The 27,070-nt window shown below is 34.9% G+C and overlaps 1 protein-coding gene across 1 annotated transcript in view; it reads left to right on the forward strand.

Moving 5' to 3' along the window:
- Window positions 1–3,112: 3,112 nt before the first annotated feature.
- Window positions 3,113–27,070, forward strand: part of SCN9A (sodium voltage-gated channel alpha subunit 9) — a 125,180-nt gene continuing 101,222 nt past the window's right edge. The window contains exon 1 of the mRNA XM_036236646.1: window positions 3,113–3,252. The gene's annotated coding sequence lies outside the window, so the exon portion shown is untranslated. The remainder of the gene's footprint in view (window positions 3,253–27,070) is intronic.

Raw genomic sequence — 27,070 nt, forward strand, 5'->3', positions numbered from 1 at the left:
AGATCCGTTCACTTTGGCTGGAGAGAACACAAATTATTTCTAAACCCTGCGTGAGGTTCAGGGCTGTTTTTTTAGTTTTAGTTTTAGGTTTTCTTTTCTTTTTTTTTAATTGCTGCTTTTTATTTGTTATTTTCCTAACCTTAGGTATTTTTTTTTTAATTTAACTCATTGTCTTCATATTACTGTCTATTTATCTCTCCTCCTGAAAATTATATAATTTTGAACACAGGAGTGGCAATTGTGGAAAAGATAGAAGTGTGAATTTCCACAGTACTGCCAAGTAAAATTAAATTCTTTATTACTCTTCTGGTATAATATCAGTCCCAACATATAATCATTTCTACTTTTTTCTACCCAAATTATAGACCATCATTTGTGAATAGTCTTAGGAATTTATTGGTGGTTGGCTAGTTCAACCAGGTATCTTCTCTGCCTCCCATAATTAAAACCTACCAATTAGTCTTCTTAATGGCACTGCCTACTTCTGTCTACATGTGACACCATCACTTAGTGTTTGGTGAACTAACACAGGTGTTTCATGTAATATTCAAAAAGAGACTCGGAGAGTCTTCTGGATTTAAACAGAGTCAAAAATCTCAGAGCTTCCTTCCAAAAGATTAATAAAGAGCATAAACTAAAAGTAATAGATTACAAAATGCCTGAGAGATTAACAATGCTACATAAAATAAATGGATGGAAGAAAATAGTTGCAGATGAAAGAGAAGTAAAAAAATAATAAACACACACTATGCTTTACCAATGAGCTTATAGGCATTGGTACACTGCAGACAGGCCTAGGAGGTTTTATTTTTGAAATTCCTAACAAAAACCTAGGTATATTGAGAATAGTATGTACTCGTGAATGGACTCTTAGAGTAGAAAATTTTATATATGTATGTAATATATAACATACATACACATAATATTTATATAAAATAAACATACATTCATTGGCAAAGAATGGCATATATTATTTTCTTAGTGGTAGGAGAAAAGAGACAAAAAATTCCTTCCCTATCACACAGATGAAAAGTACTTTATTGTCCATTATTAATAATTGCTACACTTCATTTAACCAGTGGATCACCCATCCCAATATCTTGTCACTATCCCAAGTGATGTTTTCTGGGTAGTGCTATATAGTCTTTAACCACCAAAGGTGACTCTAAACTCCTATATAATTCCATATAGTGCTATCATTTATCAGTTCATCTTGGATCTATTTTTTGCTTTAATTTTGCATCATTTCTACGCATAACGAATCCAGTAATTTGTTCTTGATGAGGTTTGAGTATTTTGGAATTTGTTGATCAAATCCATTAATCAATTTATCAATTTTACAATTTTAGAGACATCGGTCATTTTCGACTATCTAAATCAGCTCGTCTTTCTGTTCAAATTTATTCTCTTAAGGAAAAATATAACATGGATTTGAAATCCTGTGGGTTCTAATTATTCTGAGTGTGATATAAATTATTCCCTGGTAGAAAAGAGCAGATATGAGAGCTATAAGAAAAAGTTGATTGAGCTAATTTTAATTCTTAGTGACTATGCATCGATTTAGTTGAAGGGGGGCTTAAAGGTAGCAGGAAAATAAAGTGATATTTATTGCATCTAATCAAAAGGGCTGTCAGTTAAACTCTTCTTATGTCTGCAACCAATCAAGTATGAGGTTACTTGCCATTGAACATTATCCCCAAGTGACCAAGTTCACCCTTCAGTGGAGAGCCTCAAAAACTGAGTTTCCTTCCTTCAATAGCCGGTCTTACAAGTCAAGAATGTAAGGTCCAAAGCCCCAGGGAAAACCTCAGAAGCTCAGTAAGCAGCAGGAAAGGTAAACACTGGAGCTTAAAATCCTGTGTGTTTACCACTAAGTATCGAGTCCGCAATAGAAGGCGTGGAAGCAAATAAACTATAGCTACAAATAACCATCACTCATGTTTATACTGTAAAGTGATCTGCCCCTTTTTAAGGCCTGAATCCAGACATCCATCCTGCCCCATTGTAATCCTTTTCTATTTTCCCTTGGTGGAAATTTCCTGTTTCTCTTTGAGAAAGATAATTCAATCCTGTTTTCATTTCTCTTCCTCCCAGAAGGCTGCTGTAGAAAACACACACACACACACACACACACACACACACACACACACACGCACACACACGGATTTACAAAAATTTCTTTTCACAGTCGCTCCTGCCCAGTTCTGAAACTCACAACCCTTACAACTGATAATGTATCTTAACGAGTCTCTGATCTGACAAAGCAGCCTCTGCTCCACATCTCCCTCTCCACCCACGACAACCTCTGACTTCTCTACCTTAGACAGAAAATGTATTCTTTGCCTGCCTGATAGACTCGGCAACCAGATCGACCTGTTATAAAAAAGAAAAACAGCAGCCTAGACTAGGTCTTGAGCGCCACGGCCCGTCTCCGTGGGCAAAGCCCTAGGGAAGGAACCGATACCTAGTCGCTAATCCTTAGAGCCCAGGAGGCATTGGCCGGGCCTTTGCCATTGGTCCCCATTTCCTCTGCCCCAAGTCTTCTCTGGCTTTCCACAAAGAGGCACAAGTGACTTCTCGGAAACGTTAGCAGATTCTGCTGAGCAGGAAGGGAGGAAGGGGTGATGAGGGCGGGGGCGAGGTAAGGGAAGGGTTCTTCTGGCTGCTGAACACACACACGCGCGCGCGCGCGCACACACACACACACACACACGCCCCACCCAAGGGGGCAGCCATAGTCGAGGTCGCGACCCCTCCTCTGCCTTCTATTTAGCACACAGTGAAGAGGCTGCAGCAGCACCACCACCGCGCTACAAGCTGGGTCCGCGCCCTGCCCTGCTGGCGGGAACGGAGGGCTGGGAAGCAGGGAGGGCGCGGACGGGGTGGGGCGGGAGCAGTGGAAGGAGAAGCTGCGGCGCCCGGGCCTGCGGAGGGGCGGGGCTGCCGCCGGCCTGGGCGCGCCCCGGAGGGAGGGGCGCACTGTAGGAGCCGGCCCTCGCCTGCGCTCCCACTGCGAGCATCTGCTTTCCAATTCTTGGGCTCGGCTGTCCTGGGCTGGGCTAGCTTGGGTACCAGCGGCTGGCTGTGGCTGCCGCCCTCTGAGCAACAGGAGACTAAAGGAAGAGAGAAGCAGCTGCAGAGACAACGCCGGGGGAGACCAGAGCGAGGAAGGGTCCCTTAAGCTCTCGCCCTTCCCTGGGGCCAGATTCTGCGGGTGCACTGGGTGGGCATGACCGGCAGGCAAGGTTGCAAGTAAGTGGCTTTTCTCTTGCTCCTGTGATGTGGTGGGTAGGGAAGCCACCGTTCTCTCGCCAGCACTCGCCTCAACCGCCACACCCACCTGTATCCCTATTCGCATCCCTAGGCTTTGGCCACCCGCGTTACGCCACCTGGAAAGTAGAGGGGAGGGAAGCTGGGTGGGTGAGTGGGGGGAGTGGTCAAAGCAATTGGGGCAAGAATAACTGGGGAGGCAGTTGTTTCCATTGCAAGGCCTTTTCTTTACAGCTACACATGATGGTTTGCTATTATTTCTTTCTGTCGATGTTAGCGGAGTTGTTGAATGGATTTCGGTTTCAGGGGCAGGTCGAATTTTTTTTTTTTGCGAGCAAAAAAAAAAAAAAAAAAAAAAGCTTGTGTTATATTTCCTATGCGCAAAGGTGAGCGTGCAGAGCCAGGAGCTGATCCTACCTGTGGGGACAGCGCAGATGCGCCGCACCCCTTCGGAGCATACAAACACAAATAATGGACAAGACTGCTTAGCCCCATTTCTAGATGCAGTTTTATGTTTTTAAAACGAGTGTTTTTAGTGAAATTCAGATAAGATTCAGAATCATTTAAACTTTTATCGACTTCAACTGAAACTCACTTACTTTTAGGAAAAAAGTAGGTACTTATTTATTTGTATTAAAGATAGTTAAGAGACCAAAGCAAGATTACCAAACTAGAAAATTTAGTGCCAACTTTGTGATTATAGCAAACATTTAACTTATTATTTTAGTTTCTTTTTAAAATTTCAATTGCAGCATTCGTAGCAATTTATATCTCCTCTGAAGCTAAGAGCAATTTTTATGTGAGAGACGCTTAGGGGAGTTTTAAAAAAGCTCACTTCAATAAGATAAAGAACAAATCCACATGAGCTTTTAAAAGAATGATGAATTGCCAATTGCTGAGTTGTCAGTGTTGGGAGGTTCAGTTCTTTTCAGAAACATAACTAATGTTCTTTTCTATTTCTCCTTCTCTGTGAGCAGAAGACATACGTTTTTCTTTCTTTTGGTAATTTTAAATATATTTTCATGATTTTTGTTTTAAATATATAATCATGATTTTTGATTCATAAAGCCTATCTATATAACCTGCAAACCAAATCCAGTTATTGAATGGTCTATTTTATTGAAAAGTCTTTCTTTGAATTCTTTTTCCATTATTTAAAAAAGTTTAAACTAGAATTTACTGACTTAGAAACTATGATAAGTAGGATTTTTAAAAAAAAATACATTTTTTTGAAAGTCTTATCTGATCTCTATGTATGGAATTATCATGATTGTTAGAATACTGCTTATTCACGACAAAGTGCTAAACAAAATATGGCATTTGATGAAATGGAGGAAGTGCCTTCTATTTGGGCAACTGATAATAGATTTTGTTTAACTTAAGTTTCTACATTTTGTCAATGTTTAAAACATCTGTTGAAGTTTCCCTTTTGAAAGTGAACCCTTGTGCAGTCATGGGATGCAGTGACATATTTTTGTAGAGTCTAGATATACAATATACCATGATCCCTATGGTGCAGGGCCAGGCCCACTGGGTACTTGATACATCTACAGAAGAAAGATGAGTCAGGGCTGGCTCTCTGCCAAGAGCATCCTGGTGCCTTCTTGTGTCTCCTAGGAACCAGAGAGAATCATGGGAGCACTCCTGTGGTAGTGCTTGTGTTTTTGCTACCTGCGGTAGAGATGAATTTTGGCAGCAAAGATAAAGAAATTCAGAGGTGAAATCAGAGAAGTCCTTTTCACCTTATTTAATATGACCAACCCGCTTTTTCTGTGGCAAGGAAAAAAAATAGTATTTTACTTACATTTTGCATGAATAATGAAAACTAATTTATATATACTATCTACTGTTAGATATGAAAAATAGTGTCAAGTGTTGGAAGGATTTATATGGTATTTTTCTAGCTTTGTAAAGGAGCTTAATGTTTATTAATGAGAGTGGTCATTCTAAGTGTTATAATGGTATGACTTATGATTTTCCCTAAAACTCTGTTCTCAGCTCCTTCCCCCTTGTCTCCATCATTTAAATAAACGGCATCACCATCCTCCAGGTGTTGATTAGTCTTTCTTCCTCATGATGGCTTTTCATCCCTAACCAGTCTGTATTCAGATTTATCAATCTTATTGCCCAAATGCACCTTTATTTAATTATACTACTCAAATGTACCTTTTCCACCTTGTTTTCTATATCTATATTGCCACCAAATTAGTACAGGCCATCTTCATAATTTATCTGGATTCCTTATGCAGCCTTCATATTAGTTTCTCTAATTCCATAGTTTGCTCCTCTATAGGTCACTTTTCATAATATGCAGAACATAGAAACCAATCAGCAGCAAATTTTTTCTGTTAAGATACAGTTAACTCTCTGATCTGGGAACCCACCTCATTTATATGCTTCGGCCACACTAATGTTTTAGTATCTGGAAGTTGTGGGGTAATTTTATTCCCTAAGGTCTTTTCAAATGCTGTTCCTAGTGCCTAGACTATTCCTTCCACTCTGAATGTTTAGCTCCTTCTCAAACTTTAAATCTTAGCTCAGAGATTGTTCTTGATCACTTTGTCAAAAGTGATTTGTCACCTCTTGGTCTGTATCTTAGTACTTCGTTTCCTTCATAGTGCTTATTAAATTGCATGCAGGTATTTTGTGGATTTTTTGTATCGAATGGTCCAAAAGAACAGAGAGAAAGTCTGTATTCTTGACTCAGCTTCCAGAATAGTCCCTGGCATTGAGGTAGCATGGGGCGGGGGTGAGGAAAGTGTTCCTAGATACTTATGTAAATTATAAAGTACAAAGATATGACTTAATTCACAATAGAGCACATCAATCCAGTAAATTTTTGCATTATATGATTGTATTTCTTTTTTATTTGTTGAGTATCTGCTACATTTACAACCCTTTACTATGATTTCAAGGAGGGAAAATTAAAATATACGGATATGTATTCCCATTTTCAGCAGTTATTAGGCAGTAATGTCTTTAAAAGTAAGTAGATTATAATGTATTCTTATGAAGGCAATGGCCAGAACTGGGTTCAAATATATCTAAAGAAAATTGGAGTACCTAAGCTAAGATGACTTTAGTATAAAAGACTCCCAATATACAATGATGGCCTTATTAGTTTTAAATATGTATCTTTCACTAAGAATTTAGGCTCACTCTGTAATCATAAATGTAAAATATTATTTTGTAATGAATGTGGGTACTTGAGTGAGCTTAGTTGATATAAATATGGTCAAATGAGGTCATCGATCCAGTGCTCACATGATTCAAGTTGGTGTTTACTCTAGGCTCGAGGGGCAAATTGTCTCACAGATCCAAGGTGTCCACCAAGAGAGGCTCAGGGAGACGTTGTGGGCTAATCCGTGAAGGTCCATCATTATTATTGCAGGCCAGCAGAGAGGCTTCGGAATTCATACTGGTTAATGATAATGTTATATTTACACACATACCCACCCCCCCACACACACAGACGCACGCACGCGCGCGCGCGCACACACACACACACACACACACTCCTTGTGGCAATAAGTCCCCCCATTATTTTTTTGAGACTGGACCTAAAGATATTAACCAAACAAGTAGTTTTGCTATTAACATTTGGTTGAAAATTTAGCTCTCAGTTAGGTGACCAGCTTTGATTTTCTTTTTCTTTCTTTCTTTTTTTTTTTTTTTGGTAAAGAATTCAGTAATTATGTTTCTTCTTGAAGGACTGAACTATTTCATGAATTGTCACCAGGGATTTTGTTAAATTTGCTATTAAGGTGGCATATTGTGGTTGTTGTAATGTGTTGGAGTGCATCTGTGTACTAATTGAAGATGGCCCTCTGTTCTACATGTGACAAATTAGCTAATTTATTCTTACACAGGGGTATTATGACTTCCCTCTCTCGAAATCTGCAGAGTTAGATTACTACATAAGATGGCAAGGTCATAATAAAGGATATTATAAGATTCTGTAAAAATAATTTTCATATGAGAACTTAGGGGAGATCATTCACAAAATGTAGGTAGACTACTTTTGTGGAATATGAGAGAACAGTTTTGGTGTCTTGCCATCCTGCAAAATGAAATTTCTTCATTAAAGGCTTAACTTACTCTTTCATCTCTGTATAGCTGGAAGGAAATGGCTTTTGGCAACAGGGAAAGCCCCAGGACTTGGCAGCTTAAGGTAGAATGAAGTTTGGAAAAATGAAACCTGGGTGGTGAGGAAAAATGCCAGACCATGATAAAGAGGGAAAGGGGGAGGGAGTGCATCAAACAGTGCCAATAACATAATCTGCCACAGACAAATTTGAGTTGACATTATATAGAGAGTTGAATTATTTAATATCTTTTTACCTCTGAGAAAGAAGTTCATCTTTTCTCTTTAAAATAACAATTGTATCTTAAGTGAGAACATGCTATTATTGAATACGTTTGGATTTTTAAAGTGATGTAATAGGGAGCCAAAATGCCATATATTATTATTGAAATATACCATTCTTCAATTGTAATTTCGTTGCTATTCACTTTAAGATTTCCTTTTGTTGTGTCAGATGTTTGAGAGATTGCTATTATTGATCATAAATTTCTTTAAAATGCCTCCTTGGATTTTTTAGAAAGCTTACTGAATCATTTATCAAAATAAGATAAAACTCTAATTGCACCTATGATTGTTTACTTGGAAATTTAGAGGGAGTAAGTACATTTCCAATGTCATTAACCTACTATCTCTGTCCTTCAATGAATGCCTTTTTTCTTTCCTTTTATTTTTCTTCTTTTCTTCTACATTTCATCTTCTGCACATTTGATGTGTATACAATACAAATTTTACTCAACTATTAGGTCAAACTATTAATGTAAATAATTGGAAAATTGAGCCTCCAAATAAGAATTAATAAAATTAGACAGGTGCATTAAAATTTAAGCACAAAAATTTCTCTGTTAGAGATTTTCAGTGAAATTTTCTATGTGTTATATGCCAAACTAGACTTTCTGTGTTATCCAATTGTTTTTTAAAAACACTGGAGATTTGATTGTCAACTGTACTTAAGTTGCTCATAAAATGTGTATCTTATAATATCATGTATTTAGTTTTAAATATATCATCTTGAAGGCCTATAATTTAGAAAAATTTAAAAGAGAAGTAAGTGTAGAATTTTAAATCCATACAGAAAAGTAGAACACAGGAAAATGAAAGAAATGTTACATAATAATGAGGTGTCCCTTATATGTTGATTTAAACTCCACAAAATAATTATTATTTGAAGTCCAATCAATAGCACTTTTTTTTAGGGCCTAGGGTAAAATAATTTATTAACTGTACATATATTTTGAATATAATAAATATAATATTTATTGGTAAGTTAGTTTCTCTGGGTGATAATATAAAGTTAATGTTCCATCTCAGTAAATACTATAGGATCAATCTTTACAGGTGATCCTTTAGTTCAATAAAATATTGCAAAGTTTAAGGGATAATTTTTCTCCTAACATATATCCTTCTTACCCTGGACAAACTTGCCTCATGGTAATTGAAGTAGGAAGAAGGAAAATGGCATCGTCAGGGATCACCTGGGACCAAGGTTTTTACAATCCCATGAGATCATCCAACAGACTTTCAGGAATGATGTGTGTAGAATGGTTAACAGAGAAGCTCTTTTGAAAATTCATATTATGTTCCTACTATACTTCAGAATCTTTGTAAATATTTTTATAAAGTGTTAAAAGCACAGAGGAATAAAATTATATTCAGATTAGTGTAGTGAAAAAGTGTTTTTCTAAAAATTTCTCTTGCTCAACATGTATTTTTAGTCAAATACTTTAGCTTCTTAAATGTAAAACATTGTAAAATAGGTAGCATCTCTTTCTAAGGGTTTCTGTACCAATCAAGTTAAATATATGTGTATATATATATCTCCAAAAGATACTCCGAGGCTGAAACCCAGATACCCATCCTATTAAGATCTGTCTTCTAAGAAGGTAAACAGCTGGCAGCATAAAGGAGTCTCACAATGCCAGCTCTTTTCCTTTCCTTAGAAAAAGACTCAAGCAAAAATAATCTTACTACTCCGAACACTGGTTCTGTAGGAGACAACTGATATGTTAAGGAGCTGAGAATCTTGGAGGAAGGGAATGCGAGGCGGGGAATCTTGGAGGAAGGTGGCGAGTGGTCTTATGTATATATATGTTCAAAAAGTCTATTTTAGTGTCTCACGCATGCTAAGTAGGTGTTCAATAATGGTAGATAGACATTTGGTAAAAGTATATTATAATCAAAATATATTATCATTATATTTTAAATAAAAATGGTACAACATCTGAAATTCATTGTTGTTACTTTTAGTTTTTAATCTGATGTCAACAAATCCTAATAATGCAGTTTCTCTATTTTTAAAGACAGTTATACATCTCTAATATAGGACTATTCCATTTTGAACTCTTTATAACACTTTGTTGGTAAAGAAGTCAATTATTGGCTGTCACAAATAGTTTATATGAGGTATCTAAAAACTTATAAATAGGAAAAGCTGGGAGAGGTGTATATGAAATGTCTAGAGTGAAGTTTATTCATCTACAAGTGATGAAATGGAGAACAGAATGAAGTTGCAAGTATAACATCCTAGGTGTTTATGAATGGAGAGGTATAGAAAGTAAAGTAACCTCATGCAAGGTAAGGAGAAAAGAAGACATATTAATCTAAAGTTTAGACATTCTTTATTAGAAGGATACAAACACTTTTAGTATCACAAATTGTGATGCTCAGATGTGACCTGAATTGTAGTGCTTGTCACAAAGAATCAGTGATTTATGTCAAAGTGTTTCTTTAACATCAGTGATTCAGAGTGTTTACTCAAGTGTTTTAAAACATTTTTGGAAAATTTATTTTACATTATACTTATAATTTCTAGTGCAAATGATTTTCTTTTAAGATCTATTATATACTTCTATACGGTGCTTTGATTGAGATATAAAAACCATGGGCAATTGGACCCCTGAGTTCTATGACATATCTCAATCTGTCCACTAGACCGTCAAGATTGTAAGGGGCAGAGGCCATAACTTATTTATATTGACATCCCAGCCTGGTGTCTTATAAGCAGTCATTCTTAATACATAGCTGCTGAATAAATGAATTAATGAATCATTTATTGCACAACTATATGCTCAACTTTTATTAAAAATAGCTCTTTTTCAGTGAGACTTTTGAAGAATGTAGGAGGAATAACAACAAGGATTTAATAATTTATGCTCCTCAAGCCTAGCTTTTTATCATTGCTAGGTCCTGATGAAACAGTAATATTTCTTATTTCTTATTCAGGAAAGGAATAGCACTCCTGCGTATTTTCTGCCACATTTTGGGTTCACCAATTCTAGATGACAGTATTTAGTCTTCTTTGCATGAAAGAGTCAAAATATTTTAACATGTGCTCCAGTTGATGCATTACAAAAGCTGAAGCCAAAAGTTGTTTCCTAAAAGTGAGAGTTATTCATTGGAGGATTTGCTTAAGAGGTAGACTACAGTCTGATAGTAAAAAAAAAAAAAAAAAAAGAACTAAAATTTTGACTCATTTATCTCGAGCTGGTGATCAATCATTAAGCCCTATCTGGCTGGCTTCCAAAATGTGCAGGTCAGAAGTTGGAATCCAAGTTGGTATTGATGCCTTTGAGGTTTGTGGGGAGGGAGAACCTGGCAGAGAACCCAAGGGTAGTGGAAAAGGTATGCCGAGTTGCTCCAGGTTATCTCTTAGCAGTCTTAGCATTACTATTCTCAGCATTCATATGTTTTCTGAAATTTAACGGTAATTCCTTCTTTCCTTTCTGCTTCCTTTATTCACTCCCTTCCTGCTACAAGAATTTATTGGTAATATTGCAGACACTGTAGTACAGCAGTGAACAAAACAGGGAGGTTTATGCCAGTTTTGAGATAGACAATGAGCAAATAAACAAATATTTGCCAATATCTGCCCTTGTATTATAATATATGCTGTGAAGAAACATAACAGCAGGACAGAAAGAATTGAGGGAAGGAGGCATTATTTAATAAGGGTGGTTAAGAAGGCCTTATTAGAGGTGATGGTATTTGAGCAGAGGCCAGAAGGAGGTGAAGAAAGAAGTAAAGGAGCTAGCTAAGCAACAGGAAAATCATTCCAGTCACAAGGAGCAGCAATTGCAATAGCCCTAAGGCACATATGATGTGTTTATGGAATAGCAAGGAAATCAATGTGGTTGAACTTCAGAGAGCAAGGTAGAAAGTAATAAACGAGAGCCTTTTCATCTCTCTCCCTCTTTCCTTCTCCCCACCCCACTTCCTTCCTTCCTTCTTTTCTTCATCGTCTTCTTCTTTCCTCCTCCCACCCCCACTGACCCCATTCTGAACATAGGTACCACATAATCCAAATAAATGACTGGGAAACTCCCACTTTCCATACGAAATTTATCTTTTTGTCATTTTTTTGTGATTTATATGTAATTGTTTCGTATTCTCTTCCCATAATGGCTTTGAAGCCCTTAATACCATTCGAGGAAAAAAGGATTAATATAAGGTTACAACTGAGACTATCTTTAAATGTTTAAATTCTAGAAACTAAAGTGTGGTGAGAACACAATAACATTTTGATTAATTTTTATATCTATTATATGATTATTTCTCATAAAATAGTGCTACCGCATAGATATAAAGGAGTACTGCCCGGCAAAATACATACCATAGATGCACACCTGTATCCTGCCAAAGCCGACCCACTGCTACTGCTGACATTGGTATCCTACTGAATCTCTCTTCATTGCAGTTTTAAGGAAATTCTTGTGAATTAAAAATTTTTTATGTTGTGGTAAAATGTACATAATATATTTGCCATTTTAACCATTTTTAAGTGTACATTTTTCAAGGGCATTAAGTGCATTCACATTGTCGTGCCACCATCACCACCAACCATCCATCTCTAGAACTTTTTCATTATTCTCCACGGAAATTCTGTACCCATTAAAAAATGACTTCTAACTCCCACTCTTCCCCCAGTTGCTGGTAATGGTTGTCATTCTACTTTCTCTATGAATTTTGACTATTCTAGGGACCTCAGATAAGTGGAATCTTACAATATTTGTCCTTTTGTGTTGGCTTATTTCACCCAGCATAATATTTTAAAGATTCATCGATGTTGTAGCATGTATTAGATATTCTTTCTTTTTAAGGCTGTATAATACTCTATTATATGTATATATCACAGTTTGTTCATCCAGTCATTCATTGATAGACTTCAGGTTGTTTCCACCTTTTGAGTATTATGAATAATGCTGCTTTGAACATTGGTATACAGATATCTGATAGAATCCCTGCTTCTAATTCTTTTGGAATTGCTGGATCATATGATAATTCTATGCTTAATTTTTTTTTGAAGAACTGATACACTGTTTTCCACAGCAGCTGCACTATTTTATATTTCCACCAGCAATGCACAAGGGTTCAAATTTTCCACATCCTCACTTACATTTATTTTCTGTCTGCATTTTTTTTTTTTTTAAATATAATAGCCATCCTACTGGGAGTGATGTGCTATCTCGTTGTGTTTTTGCATTTCCCTAAAGATTAATGAAGTTGAATATACTTTCATGAGCTTGTTGATGGTTTGTATATCTTCTTTGAAGAAACATCTGTTTAAGCCCTTTGCCCATTTTAAATAGGTTTGTTTTTGTTGTTGAGTCTTAGGAGTCCTTTACATATTGTGGATTTTAATATCAGATGTGTGATTTACAAATATTTTGTCTGTTTTATGAGTTCCTAATATGGAAAGAATACTATATGTTCATATTTTCATATTCTTTTATGTGGTTTATTCACCCTTTTGACCAATCCTGTTATAGAAAAATGTTTGAGTTTGTTCTCTTCCCGTATAGCCTAGGAATTCTGATTACTTGCTAACTAGTTAATAGGTTCAGGAACTCTTTATATTCTGATACTGGGTATTAGATGATATGATTCAGTAGAGCAAGAATTCTATCTTGCTACAATCATGATCCTCTTTGACCCTAGCACAGTGTTTTGCACAGAGTGAGTACTCAGTAATTCTTCAGTGAGTGAGCAAATGAGCAAATAAATGAAAAGGAAAGACTATCTTGTTTCTTTAAATGTCTAGTAAATCTGACTTCTGTTTAAATCTTAGATTTATTTTAATAAAACAAGTTCAAAATCTTTTCATTTTCCCTTAATTCTTGGTGAAGATACACATTTTTCAATCAATTTTGTTAGGAGTTAGTTCTTAGAAGAGTTGCTGCTGAGAACTGATGCTTACAGGTTAGAGTTTGCACCTCAAATATTTCTTGTTCCATTAGACAGGCCTCATGGAGGTTAAGTCCCGTAGGCGGTACCTTTTCCCCTTGGGTAGATACCAGCAAATGAAAATGGTGACTATTTATGGAAACTCAAGGTCACCGAGGACGGTTTACATTGTCATGAAAATTTCACATATGAACATCTTTTGTTTATAAGCAGTTCACTGCATTAATTCAAACAGTAGTTTAAAAAGTTAAAGCTTGTAAATAAAAGTTAAACACCTTTGCCACTGAATTGTTGCATACTTTTTTTGCCTAAACACCTTATTGCTGAATCCAAGTCTCCTGGTCAGGTTTATACTATATAAATTTGAAGAAGGACAGGAATTATTTTCTTCCAACTTACTTACTCTTTGGCAACTATGTAATCTAGAATTTTCTCCATGATTCTAAGGCTGTTTACATGTACTATGAGATTCTGAAAATCTTGTCTCTAACTGGTAGAAAGTATGAAATACTATCATACATTTAATTCACTCCTTAAAAAAAATAGCTATGCCCTTCATCTTCTAAATACCTTATAAACAACAACTTCCAAAAAGAATACATTTTAACCAATAATTATATGGATTTCATCTTATTCCCAATTTAAGGTTAGGGCTACTAAATGCATTGCCATAATTGTAGCCTGTTGTTCCACAAGAGGGTAGAGTAATTTGGAACAGGGGAAGTTTCTCTGTTTATGAACATGTTAGTTTGCAGAAAGCTTGTTTGTAAGTTCATGTGATTTATTCTATAGTACTTGAGCATTCCTAGATGAATTTCCACTAAATAAGCTATTGCTTTAGAATCATAAAAACAGGTACCTCTTTCCTCTGCCAGCATACATTCTAAAAGAATGTCTAAATCAAAAATCTTATAAGTAGATGACAACTTTTCTTGATAATATCCGTAAATATTCCAAGGAATTCCTTGGTCTGCATGCTATTTAACGCACTTGTTCTGATATTGAATTAAAAGACCTTGAGTCTGTTGAAATACTTCTGGTTTTCTAGGAATATTTCATCAGCAGCTGTCACTGTGCTTCAATTTTACCTTCTTGAATGAGTACCTAGCCTTCTCTTGCTTTAATGCTAAGTTGTGGAGTGTTCATTACTAGCAAAAGAGCGTCGTCTGATCTGTGCTAGAACATTTTTCCTTTAAAAAAACAATTTTTATTTGTGCCTTTCTGGCCTAGGCTCAGCATTTTTAACCTATTGTATGACCCTGCTCCGTCCTAAATAATCATTTCTACTGTCAGATGATTAATCTTTTATGCACTTGCCACATTCCTTATTTTCTTACATTTTCAATTATTTTATTATTTCTATTCTGGTTTCCATCGTATTCTAGTTTCTTTGTTTATTAAATATTTCAACTTTCAGTAAGTGTACATTTAACAAGGCTGATGGATTTAACAATCTTCATTAAAAACAATACACTTAAAAACAATGCACACATCCTGCATACACTACATGGACTAAGGAGCCTTAGGTTGGCAGGGAATAGTGTCTGTGTTCAACATATATCGCCATCTATTGGTAGAAAGCAGTGTGGTCTTGGTTTTGCAATGATCATAGCTTTGTTTTAATCTTGAAAATTCTCAGAATTGAAATCTCCCTAAGAAGAAAAGATTTTATATATACAATACAAACATCTATCTGTTAGGAAGTAACCAAATTTATTCTCCTTTCTTAGGAATATTAGGTATGCAAAATCAATTTATAGGAAAGTTGATAAAAATTACTAATAATGGTTAGACTTTTTTTTTTTTTTTGCACTTAAAATGTATTGGGAAATGTGCTAAGTGAAATGTTAGAAGGTATTGTACACTTAAGTGTACTAGGAAATGTTATTAATCATTAAAATGGAATGTCTTTTTTTCCATTAGAATAACCTTATAGAATAATCATTTTCAGTCCTGTCTTATGAAACCAAGCTTTAGAGAGATTAATTAACTTGCCCAAGCACACAAATTAGTAAGCAGTAGAGATGGGATTTGTACCTAGGTATCCATCTGTAGCCACAAATTTAACATCCATATTATGCTGTCTTTCTATTTTATTGCAGACCTGTTTTAGATTAAAGCCATAAACATGTTAGGAAAATGAAATAAAATATAAATAACAAATATTCTCTCCTTAAGATTTTAATGAGATTTTACTTTTATTGACCAGCTTATGGTTTACCATTTAAAATTGCAGTATATACAGGGAAAAAGGATAATAATATTACTAATATTTATTTAGCCTGTGCACTGTAGTAGGTACTTTACAGAAACTGTTTCTATTCTACCTAATAATGTAAGACATTTTCTCTGTTTCTTTTATGAGGAGTTTGCATAATGCCACAGATAGAGTTATGTGTTATAATCAGGTAGTTCAAACGTAAGTCTGTCTGGCACCAAAGCTATTTCTGCTTTTCTCCAAAATCATGTTGATGTTTTGGAGGCAGTAGATACACACAAAATCAAAAAGTGAAAATGCACTCTCTATACAACACTTTATAAAAAGGTGTAGGACCTCTTCTGTAGCCATACCTTAGTGACTCTAACAGTCATTTAATTCTGTGATGATTTTGTGCTCTCAAGGAAGGGTTAATTCTGACTGACAAAGAATTAATGTGTGCTAATAAGTATTTTCCCCTTATCCTTTATACACGATGTATAGATGAGAATACATAAATTTTTCTATTAAAACCTTCAGATATGCCAGCAATCATTGACAATAACCTTAAGTCCCCCCAAAGTCATATGCTTCTTGAAGTTACAAACTATTTTTTTTTTTGTAAATAGGAGGATAGTATATTTTGTATGCTTCTTTCTTAAAATATAATATAGATAATTATTAGAGGGTGTTGTGAAAGACTTAGACCACAATGTTTTGATAATTTTTCTCATCACCGAATCTAGAAATTAATCCCTAGCTATCCCTCTGCCAAAGTTATCATGTACAACTTTAAGTTTTTTTGCATACCAGTTGTTCAGATACCATAAAATGTTATAAAATTCTGAGTGATTTTAGGATGCAGAATATTAAACTACTTTTTTTGAAACAATTAAACTAGTGTTCATTATCCCCCAAGTTCTGCATCTCTAAGACATAATAATAATTTTAAGAATTTATTACTATGATTAACATAGCACCAAATATAAAGGAAGATTTCAGCTGTCAGGAAAGTACTTACTTAACATTGATTACTTATTTATTGATTATTATATTTTATAGATGATATACTTAACATCAGAGCTCTAAATTGGTAGCCACTCAGCCCATTTCTTTCTTATATTGGTATACTTTGTTTTTATGATGTAAAGAAAAGATATTAAGAAGCCACAGAATATAAAGATGGCAGTTCTTTTTAAGTTAGCTTATAAATTTACAGAAATCTTAATGAAAATAAAAATAGGCTTTTCACCATTTGAAATTAGCCTGAGTTTAATGAGCTAGGGTAATAAATAAAAGAAAAGAAGAGTAATATCTGATAGTATTAACACCATTAGATATTAAATCACTTCATAACTAGAGCAATTAAAATGGTATTGTATTGGTATGACATATAGTGCAGTGAAAGAAAATATAGGGTCCAGAAATAGATATAATTATATATGAGAATTATAAAAGTAACATTTCAAATAGGTGGGAAGAAATAATCATTAATATTATAACAAAAATTAATAGGTATCATTGGGTTGACCGGATAGACATGCGGATAAAGATATATTCAGACTGCTATCTCATGACCTAATCCTAATATGTCACAACCTAATTCAGATACATTTCAGATGAGCCATTTTAAAATATAGTGTACAAAACACAAAAAAGAAATGTTAGAAGAAAACATGTGGATTGTTTTCAAAATCTTGAAGTAGAAGTTTTTTTCTAAGGTGTTATAAATGTCATACCCATTAGAGAAAGGATTAGTGAATTCAGTTTAATAAAAAAACAAATGCTTTGAAGGGCAAAAATCACCATAAACCAAAAGAAAAAAAAATGGCAACATGATAAAAATGTTTGCATCTTATATCACAGAAAAGTGCTAATTTCATTATTATGTTGAGTTCCTAAATTAACAAGAAAAGACCAATAAGCTCATTATAAAAATGAACAAAGGCTTTTCATAGAAATGAAGCACAATTGGTTTCTAATAATCTGCAAAGATCTTCAACCTCACTCATAAAAGAAAAAACAATAGGAAGTTATCAATTCTCACTCCTCAAAATGGCAGTAAAACACTGTGTTAAAATTGTATACTAACAATTTCTGATACATTATTTGTGGGGAGTCTGAATTGGTAGAACCTCTATGAAAGGTAATTTGGTAATATTATCTTTTTCCAAATTAAAAATACAGATACAATTATGACCCAGCAATTCCACTGTCAAGTATTTGTCTCATAAATATAATTCCATATTGTGAAGCAATGCATTAGAAGATAATCACTGTAGCTTTGGGAAGCAACCTAGGTGTTCTTCAGTGGGAGAATGGCTAAATATTTTTTGTATATCCATACAATAGGAATTTATGAAGCTATTGTAAAAAGAGGTGTTGGCTCTATACTTACAAATATGGGAACACTTCTAGATTTTTAAGTGACAAATGCAAAAATGTAGTGCAGTGTGTATATATGGTATTTCTGTGAAAACAAAAATTAATGTGTGTGTGTGTGTTTATGAAAACACGGAGATGGATACACAAGGGACTGGTACCAGTGGTTGTCTCGAGGGTAAGAATCTAGGTGGCTGGGAAACAAGATAGAGAAAGGGAATTATTTTTTATTACACATATTTTTGAGTTTTGTAGCTATATTTATTCTTTAAAAATAAATATAAGAATACTACTTAGGGAGAAAAAAACAAGAGTCATAAAACTGTAGTTTTAGCTCTAGTATTGTCTTAAAAGTATTCTGTTCTTGGAGTTAATAACCGGTCTGAAATTTAGGATTATAATCAAATGATGGGTCTTCAAAATATGTCTGGAATGGATTTGAATGAATAACTGATGCATGTAAAAGTGTTTTCCAAACAATAATGTGTATAAAAATATATAATACCATCATTAGCTTTATTTAATATAGTCATATGAATTAAAGAAATTTCACACTACAAAATTTCAAATGCAAAAAAAAAGGTGATACGGGAGATCTGAGGAGGTACATGACCCAAGCACTGAGAAAAGAGCAGAGACAAAGGTTCAATTTGATGGTTCCAATTGACATAAAATGAGCAAACTCAGCTTCAGCCAATACTCCAGGGACTGTATGATTCTCATTTCTAGGCATATGCTTCCCAGAAATATATCTTGAAAATAAAACCCTGCTGTCACAGTAGGAAAAAATATATGTGCATTCAATGTATGAATATTTTAAAGTAACTGCATAGTTATTTTAAGTAGTAATTGTATATTTTTATTAAAAAAAAATCAAATTTACCAAAGATGAAAATTAAAAGATGACGAACTGGCGAATAAATAAATAAAAATTTTTGTGAAAAAGGATTAATATCCTTAGTATAAAAAGACTCCTTACCAAAGAAGGAAATGATGAATATCTCAATAGAAAAAGAACCAAGAGAATAAACAGATTTATCAAAGAAGAAACAGACTATTCCATGGAATGAATTTTAAAGGAAATCTTTTTGTTTCCCCTATCAAATTGAGAAACATTTAAAAAGTTACTATAGTTAATATTTTGGTATGGAAAAATATATACTTCTATATTGCTGGAGGAGACAAATTATTACAGCCTTTTTGGAAAGCATTTTGGCTGTATGTATGTATATAAAAAAGAAAAAGTAAATATCTCAAATATCAGTACATTTCTTTGAATAGTTAATTTTATTTTAATCTTTATGCTTTTTAATATTTCCCAAATTTCCTACCATGAAAATTTGCTGTACTGATAGTCAACCATATTAATAACCCCAAATCAATTGTACGCACAACTTGCTGTAAAGGATTGTATCTTGGACTTAATGACAATAAAATGTTTTCTCTATAACCTGACCCTGTTATTTATCTACAAACTTTTAAATAAACTACACTGTTTAATGGCAAAAATTAAAATTAATTAACAATCTAGTGTTGTATCTGTTCCTGTTTCTAAAGTAGTTGATTAATTTATCACTTTGTTAGATATCCAGATATTTGATGATTTGTCCTTAATTAAATATATAAAGATTTCTAGTTTAGGGGTACTTAAGCACTAGTGAAAATGGAAAAATACTCCTAATAGATTTTTAACTTGTACTATGACCAGTGTGATTCAGAATTAGGGAATTTTAAGGTTTAATTAGGTGATATCCACCATATTGGTCTTTCTTCTTATCCATTTGAACAAGCTTTTAACTTTACTCTTTATGGTTGGTGGAAAGCTACTTTGATTAAACTTAAGCAGTTAGGTCATAGTTTTTATTTTGGTGTCATTAAAATGAGAAACAGATTAAATAGCAGACTTTTGTATTTCTTGTAAACATTAGGCTACATATAAGGCTAGGAATTGTTTTGTTTCTGAATATATATTTTTTAAATGAGGAGGAAAAGAAAAATTGAGAGTGCCATAAATTTACAAAAACATTTCTGATGAAAACCAATGATATTTACTGATTATTCTAAGTTATTTGAAGATGCTCTCAAAATACTGAAAAATCTGAAATAATTTTGGTAAGTAATAATTAAAGTTTGCTTACAAATCAGTATGACACATGTTACCTTAAGGAAAAGATGCTTCTTTAAGTGTTTGGGTTAGGAGAAGTCATAATTTATCAAGTGTTTAACAAGTTTCTGTGATGTCCAGGTATCATGCTTTACACTGATGATAAAAGATGCCTAACACAAATTTCCTGTCTAAGGAGTTTAGAGTCTAGTTGAAGAAGCAGTGGTGACTGATGAAAGAAATGAGGCATTATTGAAGCTATGGTAAAAACCTGCTTAGGAAACAGTTGGGGACCCAAAGCAATTGCTGATGAGAGGAGAAGCTTTATGAAGAGTTAAATTTAATTTATATGGAGGGAAAGAAGGTAGGAGATGAGGTCAGACCTCTTCATAGAAGAGGTGTTGAGCTGAATAATAAAGGATAAGTAATCAGGTAATCAGGACTGTTGAAACTGTTTGGACCCAGGAAACATTATGAGAAGGCAAGCGTCATAAAAATATCTGTCTGCCCTTTGGAGAAATAGAATGCAGAGTGGAGTAGCCAGAGGTAGATTGCCAATAGGGGAAGAAAAGAGGCTGTCAGCACCAGAGTAGAAAAAACATTTTATGCCAGACCATAGACATGACAGATTGTTTATACTGTAGGTAGAGGTCAGCTGTAGAGGATTTTTTTTTTTTTTAAGCAGGGGAAGATCTAAATTGGTATGAATTCATCTATTTTAAATTTTCTATTAAGCTTTTAAAAGCAGCACTGTTTAAAACAAATTATGATAGGAAAACTTACCAATATCCGAAGTTAACAGTTTTCTTTGATCTTACAGGTATAAGGTTTATTTCTTAGTAATGTCAAGTATAGTTTCAACATTGTGTGTTCCTTAAGAACATGCCAACAAAGAAGGGCAGTGAGAAAGAATATTCAATAGAGTCCAAGCCTCATTTTTTTATTGTCTTATAACAGTAAAAAAACATAATATCACATTAGACTGCAATAAAAAAAAGTTTTTTCAAGTGTCACTGTAGTATTTTGCAGGTAAGCATATTCTTAGGTGGTATCAAGTATGAAGATATGCTTTGTAGTAATTATTTAAAACTCCAAAATTAGATTTGTTCCCATTTCAATGAAGGAGGATAAGGCATTTGGAAAATAAATAAAAAAAACCTTATTTTTGAGTAATTAAAGTTAACCATAAGGGCACCTGGCTCAAAAGGCTTGGACTTTGTGAATCCACATGGTTTTTCTACCCAACCCCCAAGCCTAATGACCCGCATGATTATGTTGTATTCGCTTGTCCGTCGCAAAGATGGGGCAGCCTGGGAATTCTTCACTAGCTCTGCCTTTCTGAAACCACAATGTCAGGAAATGTAATCAGAGTGCTCAGCTGAACCCAGAGCGAGAGCTTTCCTAATGGGTAACTATGACTTGAGAAATCACATCCATTAGATAAAGTGATTAAATATACATCAGTCCTTTGGCAAGGGAGCCATGAAGATATTACAAGAGAACATCATGATGCGACCCATCTCTCCTGCTTGAAAAAGAAACATGCTTTTACCTTTGACCTGTATCGTCTCTAAATTCCTCAGTTCAGTCAAAGAAAGACATTTATTTGTGATGAGTAATTGTGTAGTTGATAAAACATTATAAAGGAAATATTTCTGACTTGCTCATCCCCATACACTCTTTTTGCCTTATATTATTGTTCTTTATATTTTAAGCATTTCCTACCAAGATATTTTTAAAAATTCTTTCAAAGGAAGCCTTTGTGTCTCCAAAATAGATTTTTTTCACTTAGATATACATATCTTAAATATTTTATTAGAAAAAAATATGTGCGCTTGTTCATGAAAATTTCTCTTAGCTCTCCAAATACATATTTTTAAAAATTAAAATAATGTTTAAAGAAAATTTAGTCATAAAGAAATGTCACCAAATAGTATTAACCTTAACTATAATTATTGTTCTAGAAATGTCTGTTTCTCTTAATTAGAACTATATTTTGATTAATAACATGCTACCCAAAATAATATACTTGCTACTACTCACAATGACGTAAATTATGCATTTAGAATGTTCTCTTAAAGCTATGACTCACCTTTCACTTTTTCCCCGGTGTCCATCAGCAGGCAGGTATAAGATGATCGACAGAGAATGTATTTACAATCATGGAACTATAACAAATAAATTGAAAGTGCCCTCAAAAAATAGTCTACCTCCTTATTTTGTAGATGGGTTTCTGAGAGCTCAATTCCATGTGTCTAGAATAATAGGAAGCACAGTTGAAAAAAATGACAAAGTGATTGTCATTTAAAAAATGTCTCTAGTGTATCCCTGAGCACACTTCTGTAGACACTAACTCCTCTTCCCCAAATCAAATTTCTCTTCATATTCTAAATCTTTAAACCCTCAAGTCAGCAGATTTGAAGGGAGGGAGCTCTGATTCTGTTGGGTTTTCTGCTGTTGAGGCGCTGGTAGGTATGCCTAGTTTCATGAGACCAAGTGGTGGGAATTTAACACACAGAAAAATGTCACAAACAAGCCTGGACAAGAATGGATAGAAAGTGCCTGGTGGGGCATCTTCCCTAGCTTATTTGATAATCTCTGTGGTTATGTAAAGTACTCAAATTACCTGTAAATTCTACATGCAGGAAAAATAGACTTGCACAGTTTTCATACTGAAAGGAACGTTATAGATGTCCTACTCTTTTTATAAATGTTCTTAATGTCCAGAAGAAGTTTAACTATAGCCTACCAAGTTAGAGTTAAGCTTATGAACCAATAGTAGAAAGGCTTTCAACTGAAAATGTAGCAAACCAAGCACATCGATTTGATATATTTTAAATACATGGTTTCTCTGGGCCTTATGGTACAAATGCCCCAATATCGATGTGGAGTGTTGAGTAAAATTATGTCCTAGTTTAAAATGTAATGGAGATATTATAATTTACATAACTGATAATATTTTCATTTTCCCTGACCATTGGGAATGGTTGATTTAATATTTCTAAATCACAAGATGAGAAGAGAGTACTCAGTAGATAAGTAAAACATATGGTTCAGTGAAGAAATGTATACAATGAATTGTATAGTAACTAGTAACTATAAGAGAAGTAGAGCACTCATTACATACTTGACTTTTTCCTTTATTGAAATCTTAAGTTTCGAGTCTTTTCTCATCATTTCTGTTCTCTTCTTTCTGAAGTAAAGGACAGAGAAAAAAATGTATAACCATTGAATCAACGTTTTTTGACAACCTACTATGTGTCCCATTGGGCTAAACATTGGGAGCAGAAAGATAAATAAGATGTCAAGTCATAATGAGTGTAACTACTTTGGAGATGTAAAGACAGTGGTCCTCTTGGACTGGCTCTTAAAGGCTGAATAGGAATGGTCCATTGGACCATAGCCACATATCCAGAGTCCCCCGAATAGGTGAGTGGGGCTGTATTGCAGGGAATGAGGCTGGGCCCATTTAGAAAAGGCCTCTGTGGGTTAATTTCATAAGCCTCATGGGAGCCATGAAGTATATTTAATTGGACAAATGTGATCAGTTTTTATTTACCACTCTAATAGTAATAGTAGCCTATACAGATAAGAGATAAAGGGATAGGAAACCTAGAGATTAGACTATGGTAATAATGCAGATAAAAGGTAAAAAATAAAGAGAAAAGCTGTAGGGATGTAAAAGAGAATGAGTTTAAAGATGATTTAGAAAAAATAATCAATAGGACATGTTGATTCGATGTTAAGAGTCCATTCTGAGTCCCCAGTTAGCGAATGATATTTGTCATTTCTAGCACTGGCTCCTGATTAATAGTATCACTTAAATGAGCAGGGTAGTACAGGAGTAGATGAAAAATTGGATATGAATTTGCTGAACCTGAAGGATATATCTAGACTGAAAATAGTTGTTTTTTACAGTGGAAGGCCTTTCCATCTTAGAAACTATATAATAGTCAACAAACAAGTGCACATGCGCAAAGGTGGGATCTTAGCTAATTTTCATTGATTTGTGAGTTGACTACTGCCTGGCATCCTCTCTGAGTCACAGGTTATAGGCTGGGAAGTGGGCAGTATCTCTCTCTGAATGTGCACCTGGTTTGAATACCCAACTGTCTCGCTATAGGAGTAAAGCTTAGCCTTTGTGGAACATGCACATGAAAAGTTGCCAATTCCTTGTGTAGGTCCTGGGTTTGTTTGAAATTAAAATCTATCTGGGCAACATGTATTTTATCCAGCAATCCTAGCCTATGTTTTTCTAAAATGTTCTTTTCTGTCTCCTTGTGACCCTATTACATAAGCTCTAGATCAGAATGTCCTAGACTCTTTAAATTCTGGGACATGAATTTCAAATGCACGCGAAAGGCAGGGTTGGGGAGACAGTCTGCCAGTCAATTCCAGGTACTTCAGACACTGATTCCTGGATTTATTTTCAGTGTTGTCATTTATCGATCACTTCACATAAAGCCTTAATGTGTTTATAACTCAGGAAGAAAGATGGAATAGTACTAACAGTGCCGCAGGTGTGTTTTGAGCATTAATTAGTTAATTATGAAACAGTTGAGAGGCATTCTTAATAGCACGGAACTCAAGGCTTTTCACCTCAATTGGGGGTCCACTTCAATAGCACTTTGCTAAGCCAGGAAAAACTGACAGAACGTGTACGTCAGGAACATCGCCCAGTTGGTACGCTGGTCTCCCTGTATGACTGCTCGCATGAAAAAATATCCCCTGGTGTCAAGGTCTTTCTAAGAGCAGTGATTCTAAGAACAGTGATTCATGAACCTTCTGGGTTTAGGACAGTGTGAAATTATTTTTTATCTATGTTCTTAGTTACTTGACATGATTAAAGTGGAAACAGCAGAACACTCCAAAAATATAAGATCCCAGAGGAAAATAAGAATGGGGAGAGGGCAGCGGGCTAGGAAGATGGAAAGAAAAAGACGCAGACCAGTGCCCAGAGATTTTAGCAAATCTGCAATACTAATGCTTCTTGTTTGTATTCTCTAAATGCCATTCTTATTCATTCAGGGTCACCAAAATACATAAAAACATTTTAAAAAGTCGACCAGGCAGATATCAGTGGATTGATGTGGAGAAATGTGCCAGACCCTTGGGTAACTCGGTTCCAGTTGCAAGTCCTCATTTTATTTTTCATTTGAAGTATAAGTATACACACACACACACACACACACACACACACACACAACTATATATATAATGCAGATATCGGTTTTTGTATGTTTTTGTTGTCTTTCTGGGTTTTCCCTCTTCTGGTTTTTCTGCCTACTATTAGAAATCATATATTTTATTATGTGCTGTTATATATTATATACCCTTTTCGTTGTGTTCAATTGCTACCTGAATCTGTACTTTAGAGAGAACAATGGTAGGTTTCTCTGCACCTGCTCCATGTTTAGCAAGCTTCCAATTCATTTTGGTGTCAAACAATAGCAGTTATCTCTGCAGTCCCTTAGGTCACTAATGTGCTTGGTTTTGTTGTCAAGGTAGCGGCTGAACTATACCTTTCACAAACAGATGAAGATTTTTTTTTTTCTAGCTTGGTTAGAGCACCTCCCACTCATTAGGAAAAAATGCTCCCAGAGGCCCATCTCTATGTCCTTGGCACTGCTCACGCATTGTATACTTCAAAATCTTTAATCATTTTCTATTGTAGAGTATTGAATTATTATTAAGAATTTTAGGAAACTACTTTCTTGAGATGAATTAAAGGTATTCAGCTTTTCTGAAGCAAGCCTGAAACTATGAAAAATGCCGAGTCATGTTCGATTCACTGGGGGAAAAAAGAAAAAAGGTTCATGGCTAAAGATTCATGGTCCTTCATATTAAATTTTAGAATTAAGGTTCGACTTAAGGAATTAGATTTTCATGATGATCTGTTCCATTTTTATATCCCCTGACTAAGCCCGTGGCATTTGAGAAATTTACTAAGGCAGGAAAGAGGGGGAAAGTGTTAGGGCATCACCAATCTTTTTTTCCTTGTGTGCTTACAGGTGGCAAGATGAGTTACTTTCCAGAGCAGCACAGGTTAATCAAGTGGCTCAGAGGAGCATGAGGATGAGACACTTATTGATATTTCAGTGCAGAATTCGCCTCCATCTTGGTGGTTTCAAGGTGGATGACAAAACCTCCTCAGCCTACAGATCCCAGTTAGCAGACCTAGTGACATTGAACTTCATCATGTGTTCTGTGGTGGCTGTTTTAAGTGCAGACTATTCCCAAGATTCAAGGAGGATGTTAGGTCTAATTGTTTTTCAGTAAAAATATTGGAAAGTAATTTATAATGCCTGTGTTTAAGCAATCTCTTTTATTTTATTTACTTTTATTTATTATTATTATTCATACCTGTAGCAACTGGTCTTCCTAGGTGGTCTGCCATCCAAGTACCAACCAGGCCTGACCCTGCTTAAGTTCCGAGATCAGACTTCGGGCTTGTTCTTGGTGACATGGCCGTAGACCATGGACCATGGCTCCACTGGGGCATGAACTCAGGACCTTCTTCATGTAAAGCAGACATGCTAACCGCTGCACTATGGAACCACGTCCTAAGCAATCTCTTTTAAATAATAGGTTATAACTTCTATCATCAGAAGATGTTCATTTGGGATGAGGATAAAAAGATACAGGCTAAATAGATACTATTTTATTTTGGGAGGAAGAGATAGTAGAGGAAAACACAAAGATATTATCCTCATTCCTAATCATGCCAACATAGAGCTCTGGGAGCTCAGAAAGAAGAAAAGCAACAAATACCTTCACCTTCAACAGGACCTTCTGGTGAAGAAGCTTGTTTTTTTGTTGTTTGTTTTTTTCCTATATTGATTTGAAATACCTATTC

This window comes from Rousettus aegyptiacus, unplaced genomic scaffold, assembly GCF_014176215.1.
Source record: "Rousettus aegyptiacus isolate mRouAeg1 unplaced genomic scaffold, mRouAeg1.p scaffold_m13_p_2, whole genome shotgun sequence".
Lineage (NCBI taxonomy): Eukaryota > Metazoa > Chordata > Mammalia > Chiroptera > Pteropodidae > Rousettus > Rousettus aegyptiacus.